Source organism: Hyla sarda, chromosome 6 (genome assembly GCF_029499605.1).
Source record: "Hyla sarda isolate aHylSar1 chromosome 6, aHylSar1.hap1, whole genome shotgun sequence".
NCBI lineage: Eukaryota > Metazoa > Chordata > Amphibia > Anura > Hylidae > Hyla > Hyla sarda.
In genome coordinates this window covers 185,381,944-185,396,375 of record NC_079194.1, presented here as the reverse complement: position 1 = coordinate 185,396,375, position 14,432 = coordinate 185,381,944, and the positions used below count along the sequence as shown (strand labels likewise).

General features: G+C 50.6%; 1 protein-coding gene across 5 annotated transcripts in view; it reads right to left on the bottom strand.

Moving 5' to 3' along the window:
* Nucleotides 1-14,432, bottom strand: part of PIEZO1 (piezo type mechanosensitive ion channel component 1) — a 279,916-nt gene that overhangs the window by 143,990 nt on the left and 121,494 nt on the right. The window lies entirely within an intron of this gene.

The window sequence follows — 14,432 nt, the reverse complement described above, 5'->3', positions numbered from 1 at the left end:
GTGCTGCTGCAACCTTCTTTTTTGTATACTCTGTATTTGCCACAGCAGCGTGCACCCGTGTATTAGGTAATTGTGCTGGCTATTTTTCTTTTTGTTTTTGCTATGCAATTTAGGGGGAGTGGTGCCCTCTGTAGCCGTGCACCCCTCCCTGTTTCACAGGAGGTTTTATTAAATGCTGAGAGGACACGTTGTCTCAGCAGAAAGCACTATTTATATCAGAATTGACCAATCACAGACAATTTAGAACCTTTCCCACCTGGATTAGACTGCTTCAGATGGTGCATAGAGCCCGGAACGCACGCCACCCGCTACTTCCGGAAACTGCGTCACTGGCCCGATCACGTGAGCAGTCTCATGACCGGCCATAAGAGATACAGACCAGGAAGAGCGCCAGCCAACGAACCTGCTCATGCGCACAGCAGACTTGTATGGTCAGCGCAGCCTCAGAGGTTATCCCCAGCGATCCCACGACCCTTAGAATGTGTTAAGTATTCTGGACTCTGAAGGTTTACGGACACTATATGTATCAGCTAATCAGGACAGACTGCAAGGAGCCATTTTCTGTAACCATCTTGCTAGAAAATCTCAGAGCATCTTTTGGGAAGTGAAAATCAAAGTAGTGCCACAACTCTTTTTGGCTGTGGAGTTTCTTCTCAGTGTCCATAAACAGCAACTCAACTGAGTAATCCCAAGAGAGTCTTTTTCCCTGTTGATAGCAATATTGGACTTTGTCATAGGCTTTTGGTCTTTGTGCCATGCCCCTGATCCGTAGGTTCCAGGCCAGGGATCTGCTTCCCTCCTATCTAAAACGGATATCCCCAATAAGGCAGAACCTTGGACAAACTTGGGTTTTGAAAGGTTATAAAAAGCTGTTTGTATTCAGCATCAATTTTTTTGGAAAAAAAACAAAGACCATTTTTTTTTTTTTTTTACACAGAAGATAAAAGATTGGAGAAAAAAATTAATGCAAATTTTTTTTTCAGGATTGCTTATTGTTTAAAAAAAAAAAAAAAAAAAAAAAAAGCAGAAGAACTTAAAAAGTTAAAGGGGTATTCTGCCCCTAGACATCTTATCCCCTATCCAAAGGATAGGGGATAAGATGTCTGATTGTGAGGGTCCCGCCTCTGGGAACGCTCTCGATCTCTCCTGCAGCACCCCTGTCATCTGGTGCACGAAGCGAGCTTTGCTTCGTGCCTGATGACTGACGATGCAGGGGCCGGAGGATCGTGACATCACAGCCCTGCCCCCTCAATGCAAGTCTACGGGAGGGGGCGTGATGTCCCTATCCTTTGGATAGGGGATAAGATGTCTAGGGGCGCAGTACCCCTTTAAGGCTGTGTGACCTTGCTTTCATAGTAGACACTAGCTGAGTACCTGGCGTTGCCCGGTTTTTCCTTCTTAATCTTGCTGTAGTGGGGGCCATGCGTTCCGGGCTGTATGCGCCAACTGCTTCAGTGGGAAAGGTTCTGATTAGTCTGTGATTGGTCAATTCTGATATAAATAGTGCTTTCTGCTTAGAGGACGCCACCCCCAGGACGAAGGACATCCTGAAACGTGTGTTGGCGCCACTCCAGCTGACCACAGTCCATTGTTTTGCTACTTTTTGGTATGTATTCTCTGTTTGCTTGAGAGAGAGAGAGAGAGAGAGAGAGAGAGAGAGAGAGAGAGAGAGAGAGAGAGAGAGAGAGAGAGAGAGAGAGAGAGAGAGACTGAAGCAGCACCCTCAAGGAGAGAAAGTAAATCTGCGGGTGCAAGCAGTCCCAGGGACCCCGGTCCTGGGTCCAAAAATTTGCAGAACAAAGAAGATGGCTGCAGCACAACGGAGTATCCAAAAGTGCAAAAAAGTGTTTTATTCCAGCTAAAAAAAAAAGACAACATTTCTGTGGTCTCACACCACCGGTGTGCTGCAGTATATTTTATTATATATATATGTCACGATGCCGGCTGGCAGGTAGTGGACCCTCTGTGCCAGAGAGGGATTGGCGTGGACCGTGCTAGTGGACCGGTTCTAAGCCACTACTGGTTTTCACCAGAGCCCGCCGCAAAGCGGGATGGTCTTGCTGCGGCGGTAGTGACCAGGTCGTATCCACTAGCAACGGCTCACCTCTCTGGCTGCTGAAGATAGGCGCGGTACAAGGGAGTAGGCAGAAGCAAGGTCGGACGTAGCAGAAGGTCGGGGCAGGCAGCAAGGATCGTAGTCAGGGGCAACGGCAGAAGGTCTGGAAACACAGGCAAGGAACACACAAGGAACGCTTTCACTGGCACTAAGGCAACAAGATCCGGCAAGGGAGTGCAAGGGAAGTGAGGTAATATAGGGAAGTGCACAGGTGAAAACCCTAATTGGAACCACTGCGCCAATCAGCGGCGCAGTGGCCCTTTAAATCGCAGAGACCCGGCGCGCGCGCGCCCTAGGGAGCGGGGCCGCGCGCGCCGGGACAGAACAGACGGGGAGCGAGTCAGGTAGGGGAGCCGGGGTGCGCATCGCGAGCGGGCGCTACCCGCATCGCGAATCGCATCCCGGCTGGCAGCAGGATCGCAGCGCCCTGGGTCAGAGGACGTGACCGGAGCGCTGCAGCGGAGGGAGTGAAGCGAGCGCTCCGGGGAGGAGCGGGGACCCGGAGCGCTCGGCGTAACAGTACCCCCCCCCTTGGGTCTCCCCCTCTTCTTGGAGCCTGAGAACCTGAGGAGCAGACTTTTGTCAAGGATGTTGTCCTCAGGTTCCCAGGATCTCTCTTCAGGACCACAACCCTCCCAGTCTACTAAAAAAAAATTTTTCCCTCTGACCTTTTTGGCAGCCAAAATTTCCTTGACCGAGAAGACGTCCGAGGAGCCGGAAACAGGAGTGGGAGGAACAGATTTGGGAGAAAAACGGTTGAGGATGAGTGGTTTGAGAAGAGAGACGTGAAAGGCATTAGGGATACGAAGAGAAGGAGGAAGAAGAAGTTTATAAGAGACAGGATTAATTTGACACAAAATTTTGAAAGGACCAAGATAGCGTGGTCCCAACTTGTAGCTAGGGACACGGAAGCGGACATATTTAGCGGAGAGCCATACCTTGTCTCCAGGGGAAAAAACGGGGGGAGCTCTTCTTTTCTTATCCGCGAACCTCTTCATGCGTGAAGAAGCCTGTAAGAGAGAATTTTGGGTCTCTCTCCATATAATGGAAAGGTCACGAGAAATTTCATCCACAGCGGGCAGACCAGAGGGCAAGGGGGTAGGGAGGGGGGGAAGAGGGTGACGGCCGTACACCACGAAAAATGGGGATTTGGAGGAAGATTCAGAGACCCTGAAGTTATACGAAAATTCGGCCCATGGAAGGAGATCTGCCCAGTCATCCTGGCGGGAGGAAACAAAATGTCGCAAATAATCACCCAGGATCTGGTTAATTCTTTCTACTTGTCCATTGGACTGGGGATGATATGCAGAGGAAAAATTTAATTTAATCTTGAGTTGTTTACAGAGAGCCCTCCAGAATTTAGACACGAATTGGACCCCTCTATCCGAGACAATCTGCGTAGGCAACCCGTGAAGACGAAAAATGTGTACAAAAAATTGTTTAGCCAACTGAGGCGCAGAAGGAAGACCAGGAAGAGGGATGAAATGTGCCATTTTGGAGAATCGATCAACGACCACCCAAATAACGGTGTTGCCACGGGAAGGGGGTAAATCAGTAATAAAATCCATACCAATCAGAGACCAAGGCTGTTCGGGGACAGGCAGAGGATGAAGAAAACCAGCGGGCTTCTGGCGAGGAGTCTTATCCCGGGCACAGATAGTGCAGGCTCGCACAAAGTCCCCAACATCCGTCTCCAGAGTCGGCCACCAATAGAAGCGGGAGATGAGTTGCACAGATTTCTTGATGCCCGCATGACCTGCGAGATGGGAGGAGTGACCCCATTTGAGGATTCCGAGGCGTTGGCGTGGAGAAACAAAGGTCTTTCCTGGAGGAGTCTGCCTGATGGAGGCAGGAGAAGTGGAGATCAGGCAGTCAGGTGGAATGATGTGTTGCGGAGGGAGATCAACTTCTGAGGCATCCGAGGAACGAGAGAGAGCATCGGCCCTAATGTTCTTATCGGCAGGACGAAAGTGAATCTCAAAATTAAATCGGGCAAAGAACAGAGACCACCGGGCCTGGCGAGGATTCAGCCGTTGGGCCGACTGGAGGTAGGAGAGGTTCTTGTGGTCGGTGTAGATAATAACAGGAAATCTTGATCCCTCCAGCAGATGCCTCCATTCCTCAAGTGCTAATTTAATGGCTAGAAGCTCTCGATCCCCGATGGAGTAGTTCCTCTCCGCTGGAGAGAAGGTCCTAGAGAAAAAACCACAAGTGACAGCATGCCCGGAAGGATTTTTTTGTAGAAGAACAGCTCCAGCTCCTACTGAGGAGGCATCAACCTCCAATAGGAAGGGTTTGGAAGGGTCAGGTCTGGAGAGCACGGGAGCCGAAGAAAAGGCAGACTTGAGTCGTTTAAAGGAGTCTTCTGCTTGAGGAGGCCAGGACTTGGGATCAGCATTTTTCTTGGTTAAAGCCACGATAGGAGCCACAATGGTAGAAAAATGTGGAATAAATTGCCTGTAATAATTGGCGAACCCCAAAAAGCGTTGGATAGCACGGAGTCCGGAGGGGCGTGGCCAATTTAAGACGGCAGAGAGTTTGTCTGGATCCATCTGTAGTCCCTGGCCAGAGACCAAATATCCTAGAAAAGGAAGAGATTGGCATTCAAACAGACATTTCTCAATTTTGGCATAGAGTTGGTTGTCACGAAGTCTCTGAAGAACCATACGGACATGCTGGCGGTGTTCTTCTAGATTGGCAGAAAAAATTAGGATATCGTCCAGATATACCACAACACAGGAGTATAACAGATCACGAAAAATTTCATTGACAAAGTCTTGGAAGACGGCAGGGGCATTGCACAGTCCAAAGGGCATGACCAGATACTCAAAGTGTCCATCTCTGGTGTTAAATGCCGTTTTCCACTCGTCCCCCTCTCTGATGCGGATGAGGTTATAGGCGCCTCTTAAGTCCAATTTAGTGAAGATGTGGGCACCTTGGAGGCGATCAAAGAGTTCAGAGATGAGGGGTAAGGGGTAGCGGTTCTTAACCGTGATTTTATTAAGACCGCGGTAGTCAATGCAAGGACGTAGGGAGCCATCTTTTTTGGACACAAAGAAAAATCCGGCTCCGGCAGGAGAGGAGGATTTACGGATAAAGCCCTTTTTTAGATTCTCCTGGACGTATTCGGACATGGCAAGAGTCTCTGGGGCAGAGAGAGGATAAATTCTGCCCCGGGGTGGAGTAGTACCCGGGAGGAGGTCGATAGGGCAATCATAAGGCCTGTGAGGAGGTAGAGTCTCAGCTTGTTTTTTGCAGAAAACATCCGCGAAGTCCATATAGGCCTTAGGGAGACCGGTTACTGGAGGAACCACAGAGTTACGGCAAGGGTTACTGGGAACCGGTTTTAGACAGTTCTTGGAACAAGAGGACCCCCAACTCTTGATCTCCCCAGTGGACCAATCCAGGGTTGGGGAATGAAGTTGAAGCCAGGGAAGTCCAAGGAGAATCTCCGAGGTGCAATTGGGGAGGACCAAAAGTTCAATCCTCTCATGATGAGATCCGATGCTCATAAGAAGGGGCTCCGTGCGGAAACGTATGGTACAGTCCAATCTTTCATTATTTACACAATTGATGTAGAGGGGTCTGGCGAGACTGGTCACTGGGATGTTGAACCTGTTGACGAGAGAGGCCAAAATAAAATTTCCTGCAGATCCAGAGTCCAAGAAGGCCACTGTAGAGAAGGAGAAGGCAGAGGCAGACATCCGCACAGGCACAGTAAGACGTGGAGAAGCAGAGTAGACATCAAGGACTGTCTCACCTTTGTGCGGAGTCAGCGTACGTCTTTCCAGGCGGGGAGGACGGATAGGACAATCCCTCAGGAAGTGTTCGGTACTAGCACAGTACAGGCAGAGGTTCTCCATACGGCGTCGTGTCCTCTCTTGAGGTGTCAGGCGAGACCGGTCGACCTGCATAGCCTCCACGGCGGGAGGCACAGGAACAGATTGCAGGGGACCAGAGGAGAGAGGAGCCGAGGAGACGAAACGCCTCGTGCGAACAGAGTCCATATCTTGGCGGAGTTCCTGACGCCTTTCAGAAAAACGCATGTCAATGCGAGTGGCTAGGTGAATAAGTTCATGTAGATTAGCAGGAATTTCTCGTGCGGCCAGAACATCTTTAATGTTGCTGGATAGGCCTTTTTTGAAGGTCGCGCAGAGGGCCTCATTATTCCAGGACAATTCTGAAGCAAGTGTACGGAATTGTACGGCATACTCGCCAACGGAAGAATTACCCTGGACCAGGTTCAACAGGGCAGTCTCAGCAGAAGAGGCTCGGGCAGGTTCCTCAAAGACACTTCGGATTTCCGAGAAGAAGGAGTGTACAGAGGCAGTGACGGGGTCATTGCGGTCCCAGAGCGGTGTGGCCCATGACAGGGCTTTTCCGGACAGAAGACTGACTACGAAAGCCACCTTAGACCTTTCAGTGGGAAACAGGTCCGACATCATCTCCAGATGCAGGGAACATTGGGAAAGAAAGCCACGGCAAAACTTAGAGTCCCCATCAAATTTATCCGGCAAGGATAAGCGTATCCCAGGAGCGGCCACTCGCTGCGGAGGAGGTGCAGGAGCTGGCGGAGGAGATGACTGCTGAAGCTGTGGTAGCAACTGTTGTAGCATAACGGTCAGTTGAGACAGCTGTTGGCCTTGTTGCGCTATCTGTTGTGACTGCTGGGCGACCACCGTGGTGAGGTCAGCGACAACTGGCAGAGGAACTTCAGCGGGATCCATGGCCGGATCTACTGTCACGATGCCGGCTGGCAGGTAGTGGACCCTCTGTGCCAGAGAGGGATTGGCGTGGACCGTGCTAGTGGACCGGTTCTAAGCCACTACTGGTTTTCACCAGAGCCCGCCGCAAAGCGGGATGGTCTTGCTGCGGCGGTAGTGACCAGGTCGTATCCACTAGCAACGGCTCACCTCTCTGGCTGCTGAAGATAGGCGCGGTACAAGGGAGTAGGCAGAAGCAAGGTCGGACGTAGCAGAAGGTCGGGGCAGGCAGCAAGGATCGTAGTCAGGGGCAACGGCAGAAGGTCTGGAAACACAGGCAAGGAACACACAAGGAACGCTTTCACTGGCACTAAGGCAACAAGATCCGGCAAGGGAGTGCAAGGGAAGTGAGGTAATATAGGGAAGTGCACAGGTGAAAACCCTAATTGGAACCACTGCGCCAATCAGCGGCGCAGTGGCCCTTTAAATCGCAGAGACCCGGCGCGCGCGCGCCCTAGGGAGCGGGGCCGCGCGCGCCGGGACAGAACAGACGGGGAGCGAGTCAGGTAGGGGAGCCGGGGTGCGCATCGCGAGCGGGCGCTACCCGCATCGCGAATCGCATCCCGGCTGGCAGCAGGATCGCAGCGCCCTGGGTCAGAGGACGTGACCGGAGCGCTGCAGCGGAGGGAGTGAAGCGAGCGCTCCGGGGAGGAGCGGGGACCCGGAGCGCTCGGCGTAACAATATATATATATATATATATATATATATATATATATATATATATATATATATATATATAGTGTATGTGAATACTTACCTTGGGTACTTTTTGATACATATCTGTGATGTGTGTCGGTCTGGATTGGTGCTCATTTCCTCATTCAGTGGAGTTTCTTCTTCTCTTGTATTTTGTATTTTTTATTCTTACATTTATGTATTTCAATGTATATCAATAAACATATATTTTAACTAACAAGTGACTCTGTCCTTTCTTAGGGTAGTATATTTGTGTATTGGAGTGCACAGTAGGCCATATGTAGGTATATGTTATGCACATGCAACTATATACTGATATTTAGTAGCAAAATGTGCCTTTGTGTTGTGTAAAGTTACAGAGTATGTGGAGTCTGTATTCCCCTATGTGGCAAAAGGGGGAAGCAAGCTATTCTCCTTTTCAAGAATAGCAGTGGAGCTGATCTGATGATATATTGAATCATGGATCCCATAGAATTTATGGTTTCCATTTTGGATTATACTTCTTTGTTCACATTAACGCCAGTCCCCGTTAATTCATGCCTGTTCTCAAATTCGCTCAAGGCTTTTGTAAACTACTTGCAAACAGCTGTAAATAGATCCTATTGATGTCAATGGGATTTTTTTTTATTTTTTTATAGTTCTTTGTCACCAGTTTGCACTCAGAGGAGAAAAGATGTTGCATAGAGTATTTTTTTTCTCCGCCAAAGAAAAACCGAACAGAAATGGATATACTAAATGTAACATTGAAGTCTATAGCAAATGGATGAGCCTTTAATGTCATTCGTTTTCACCCAGTTTTTAAAATCCGTTTTTGATCCTGCAATGCTGCAGGACTACTACTAATCCCATTATGGAACAGACTTGTTTCAATGATGGGAGTAGTTCTCCCATCTGTGCGAGTCTGTGGGCGGCTGGGGAGACTACAGTAGCGCTTGTACTACTACCCCTATCATGGAACAGAGTCTGTTCCATGTTGGGGGTAGTAGTAAAAGGGCTGAGGGATTGATCACATCAGGTCTCACTTGTGATGCCCGCCATGATCTTAAGCTATTAACCAGGGGAGCAGGTGGCATGCTCCACTCCCCACCACTGTATATTTGCCCCGTACTTTCATTTTCAAATTCCCCTCAGAGCCCTGAAGGGCCGGCACAGAGTGGTCACTTACCGCTCTTGGCGAGGTTTTTAAAATCATACTGTGCAGAGTTGATTAAGAGAGCTGGCCGGCCAGGGAACGCAGTGCAAAGCTGCTTGCTTCCCCGCCAGGAGCTGTCCCTCCTACTACTGCTCCCATAATGGGAGCAGTAGTAGGCGGTCCAGCTTCTGCCAGGGAAGCGAGCGGCATTGCGCTGTGTTTCCTAGCTGGCTGGTGTAGTCAAAAAAAGTGAGGAGATATGTTTTACATTGTGCCAGTCGGGTAACGTGGCGCAATGCCTCCTGCTTCCCCGGCAGGAGCGGTCCCTCCTACTACTGCTGCTTCCATAATGGGAGCAGACATAGGAGGGATGACTCCTGCTGGGGAAGCAGTAGGTATTGCGCTGCGTTCCCCGACAGGCACAATGTAAAACATATCTCCTCACTTTTTTCTCTGAATCACGATCCGCAGTATGGCCGACATTTATCATTGTTTTTAGTCTAGAAAAGGCGCAAAAAAAAGGTGCAAGCAGGGTTTATTTGCACCTTTTTTGCATCTTTTGGATTACACTTTCTGCAGATTGAGTTGAAATCCACTGATTTTGGCAATACACATAATATGGAAGGGTTTTACAGTATATAAATATTGCACTATATATACACTAGGGCTGCACGATAAATTGCAAAAGCAATCGAATCGTGATTTGAACTTTTTGCGATATAGCGATACAGCCCCCATAGTGATACAAAACTTGCGATTATCTGCTCGGGCCAGCTCCTGTGTGCTAAATACTAAATACAAAAAGTGAGTGTTTCCCAACCAGGGTGACTCCAGTTGTTGCAAAACTACAACTCCTGGCATACCCGGACCGGCAAAGGCTGAGCTAAGTATAAGGGCGCAGGGTGAAAAATGAAAAAAAAAAACTTCTGCTAACCTACTCCCGGTCCCTGCAGATGTCGTTTCCCTCCGTGCGGTCAGGTGTCTCCTCTCTTCACCATTGAACTAGTAGGACCTTTCCCTTTTCAGACAATCACTGGCCACAGCCGTGTCACGTGTCAAGCCAGTGATTGGCTAATGGTGAAAGGGGGGGAGGAGAATGTGACAAGGGGGGGGGGGGGGGGGGGATGTGACAGGGAGCGAGAATGTGACGGGGGGGGGTGAGATGTGATATGGGGGAGAATGTGACAAGGGGAGGAGAATGTGACAAGGGGTGTTACGCCGAGCGCTCCGGGTCCCCGCTCCTCCCCGGAGCGCTCGCTACACTCTCTCCGCTGCAGCGCTCCGGTCAGATCCACTGACCCGGGGCGCTGCGATTCTGCTTCCAGCCGGGATGCGATTCGCGATGCGGGTAGCGCCCGCTCGCGATGCGCACCCCGGCTCCCGTACCTGACTCGCTCTCCCTCGGTCCTGTCCCGGCGCGCGCGGCCCCGCTCCCTAGGGCGCGCGCGCGCCGGGTCTTTGCGATTTAAAGGGCCACTGCGCCGCTGATTGGCGCAGTGATTCCAATTAGTGTCTTCACCTGTGCACTTCCCTATATCACCTCACTTCCCCTGCACTTCCCTGCCGGATCTTGTTGCCATTGTGCCAGTGAAAGCGTTCCTTGTATGTTCCTAGCCTGTGTTCCAGACCTCCTGCCGTTGCCCCTGACTACGATCCTTGCTGCCTGCCCCGACCTTCTGCTACGTCCGACCTTGCTTCTGTCTACTCCCTTGTACCGCGCCTATCTTCAGCAGCCAGAGAGGTTGAGCCGTTGCTAGTGGATACGACCTGGTCACTACCGCCGCAGCAAGACCATCCCGCTTTGCGGCGGGCTCTGGTGAAAACCAGTAGTGACTTAGAACCGATCCACTAGCACGGTCCACGCCAATCCCTCTCTGGCACAGAGGATCCACTACCCGCCAGCCGGCATCGTGACAGTAGATCCGGCCATGGATCCCGCTGAAGTTCCTCTGCCAGTTGTCGCTGACCTCACCACGGTGGTCGCCCAGCAGTCACAACAGATAGCGCAACAAGGCCAACAGCTGTCTCAACTGACCGTTATGCTACAACAGTTACTACCACAGCTTCAGCAGTCATCTCCTCCGCCAGCTCCTGCACCTCCTCCGCAGCGAGTGGCCGCTCCTGGGCTACGCCTATCCTTGCCGGATAAATTTGATGGGGACTCTAAGTTTTGCCGTGGCTTTCTTTCCCAATGTTCCCTGCATCTGGAGATGATGTCGGACCTGTTTCCCACTGAAAGGTCTAAGGTGGCTTTCGTAGTCAGCCTTCTGTCCGGAAAAGCCCTGTCATGGGCCACACCGCTCTGGGACCGCAATGACCCCGTCACTGCCTCTGTACACTCCTTCTTCTCGGAAATCCGAAGTGTCTTTGAGGAACCTGCCCGAGCCTCTTCTGCTGAGACTGCCCTGTTGAACCTGGTCCAGGGTAATTCTTCCGTTGGCGAGTATGCCGTACAATTCCGTACTCTTGCTTCAGAATTGTCCTGGAATAATGAGGCCCTCTGCGCGACCTTTAAAAAAGGCCTATCCAGCAACATTAAAGATGTTCTGGCCGCACGAGAAATTCCTGCTAATCTACATGAACTTATTCACCTAGCCACTCGCATTGACATGCGTTTTTCCGAAAGGCGTCAGGAGCTCCGCCAAGATATGGACTCTGTTCGCACGAGGCGTTTCTTCTCCTCGGCTCCTCTCTCCTCTGGTCCCCTGCAATCTGTTCCTGTGCCTCCCGCCGTGGAGGCTATGCAGGTCGACCGGTCTCGCCTGACACCTCAAGAGAGGACACGACGCCGCATGGAGAACCTCTGCCTGTACTGTGCTAGTACCGAACACTTCCTGAGGGATTGTCCTATCCGTCCTCCCCGCCTGGAAAGACGTACGCTGACTCCGCACAAAGGTGAGACAGTCCTTGATGTCTACTCTGCTTCTCCACGTCTTACTGTGCCTGTGCGGATGTCTGCCTCTGCCTTCTCCTTCTCTACCGTGGCCTTCTTGGACTCTGGATCTGCAGGAAATTTTATTTTGGCCTCTCTCGTCAACAGGTTCAACATCCCAGTGACCAGTCTCGCCAGACCCCTTTACATCAATTGTGTAAACAATGAAAGATTGGACTGTACCATACGCTTCCGCACGGAGCCCCTTCTAATGAGCATCGGATCTCATCACGAGAGGATTGAACTTTTGGTCCTCCCCAATTGCACCTCGGAAATTCTCCTTGGACTTCCCTGGCTTCAACTTCATTCCCCAACCCTGGATTGGTCCACTGGGGAGATCAAGAGTTGGGGGCCCTCTTGTTCCAAGGACTGTCTAAGACCGGTTCCCAGTAACCCTTGCCGTGACTCTGTGGTTCCCTCAGTAACCGGCCTCCCTAAGGCCTATATGGACTTCGCGGATGTTTTCTGCAAAAAACAAGCTGAGACTCTACCTCCTCACAGGCCTTATGATTGCCCTATCGACCTCCTCCCGGGTACTACTCCACCCCGGGGCAGAATTTATCCTCTCTCTGCCCCAGAGACTCTTGCCATGTCTGAGTATGTCCAGGAAAATTTAAAAAAGGGCTTTATCCGTAAATCCTCCTCTCCTGCCGGAGCTGGATTTTTCTTTGTGTCCAAAAAAGATGGCTCCCTACGTCCTTGCATTGACTACCGCGGTCTTAATAAAATCACGGTTAAGAACCGCTACCCCCTACCCCTCATCTCTGAACTCTTTGATCGCCTCCAAGGTGCCCACATCTTTACTAAATTGGACTTAAGAGGCGCCTATAACCTCATCCGCATCAGAGAGGGGGATGAGTGGAAAACGGCGTTTAACACCAGAGATGGACACTTTGAGTATCTGGTCATGCCCTTTGGCCTGTGCAACGCCCCTGCTGTCTTCCAAGACTTTGTCAATGAAATTTTTCGTGATCTGCTATACTCCTGTGTTGTTGTATATCTGGACGATATCCTAATTTTCTCTGCCAATCTAGAAGAACACCGCCAGCATGTCCGTATGGTTCTTCAGAGACTTCGTGACAATCAACTCTATGCCAAAATTGAGAAATGTCTGTTTGAATGCCAATCTCTTCCTTTTCTAGGATATTTGGTCTCTGGCCAGGGACTACAAATGGATCCAGACAAACTCTCTGCCGTCTTAGATTGGCCACGCCCCTCCGGACTCCGTGCTATCCAACGCTTTTTGGGGTTCGCCAATTATTACAGGCAATTTATTCCACATTTTTCTACCGTTGTGGCTCCTATCGTGGCTTTAACCAAAAAAAATGCCGATCCCAAGTCGTGGCCTCCTCAAGCGGAAGACGCCTTTAAACGACTCAAGTCTGCCTTTTCTTCGGCTCCCGTGCTCTCCAGACCTGACCCTTCCAAACCCTTCCTATTGGAGGTTGATGCCTCCTCAGTGGGAGCTGGAGCTGTTCTTTTACAAAAAAATTCTTCCGGGCATGCTGTCACTTGTGGTTTTTTTTCTAGGACCTTCTCTCCGGCGGAGAGGAACTACTCCATCGGGGATCGAGAGCTTCTAGCCATTAAATTAGCACTTGAGGAATGGAGGCATCTGCTGGAGGGATCAAGATTTCCAGTTATTATTTACACCGACCACAAGAACCTCTCCTACCTCCAGTCTGCCCAACGGCTGAATCCTCGCCAGGCCCGGTGGTCTCTGTTCTTTGCCCGATTTAATTTTGAGATTCACTTTCGTCCTGCCGATAAGAACATTAGGGCCGATGCTCTCTCTCGTTCCTCGGATGCCTCAGAAGTTGAACTCTCTCCGCAACACATCATTCCACCTGACTGCCTGATCTCCACTTCTCCAGCCTCCATCAGGCAAACTCCTCCAGGAAAGACCTTTGTTTCTCCACGCCAACGCCTCGGAATCCTCAAATGGGGTCACTCCTCCCATCTCGCTGGTCATGTGGGCATCAAGAAATCTGTGCAACTCATCTCCCGCTTCTATTGGTGGCCGACTCTGGAGACGGATGTTGTGGACTTTGTGCGAGCCTGCACTATCTGTGCCCGGGATAAGACTCCTCGCCAGAAGCCCGCTGGTTTTCTTCATCCCCTGCCTGTCCCCGAACAGCCTTGGTCTCTGATTGGTATGGATTTTATTACTGATTTACCCCCTTCCCGTGGCAACACTGTTATTTGGGTGGTCGTTGATCGATTCTCCAAAATGGCACATTTCATCCCTCTTCCTGGTCTTCCTTCAGCGCCTCAGTTGGCTAAACAATTTTTTGTACACATTTTTCGTCTTCACGGATTGCCTACGCAGATCGTCTCGGATAGAGGCGTCCAATTCGTGTCTAAATTCTGGAGGGCTCTCTGTAAACAACTCAAGATTAAATTAAATTTTTCTTCTGCATATCATCCCCAGTCCAATGGACAAGTAGAAAGAATTAACCAAGTCTTGGGTGATTATTTGCGACATTTTGTTTCCTCCCGCCAGGATGACTGGGCAGATCTCCTTCCATGGGCCGAATTCTCGTATAACTTCAGAGTCTCTGAATCTTCCTCCAAATCCCCATTTTTCGTGGTGTACGGCCGTCACCCTCTTCCCCCCCTCCCTACCCCCTTGCCCTCTGGTCTGCCCGCTGTGGATGAAATTTCTCGTGACCTTTCCATTATATGGAGAGAGACCCAAAATTCTCTCCTACAGGCTTCATCACGCATGAAGAGGTTCGCGGATAAGAAAAGAAGAGCTCCTCCCGTTTTTTCCCCTGGAGACAAGGTATGGC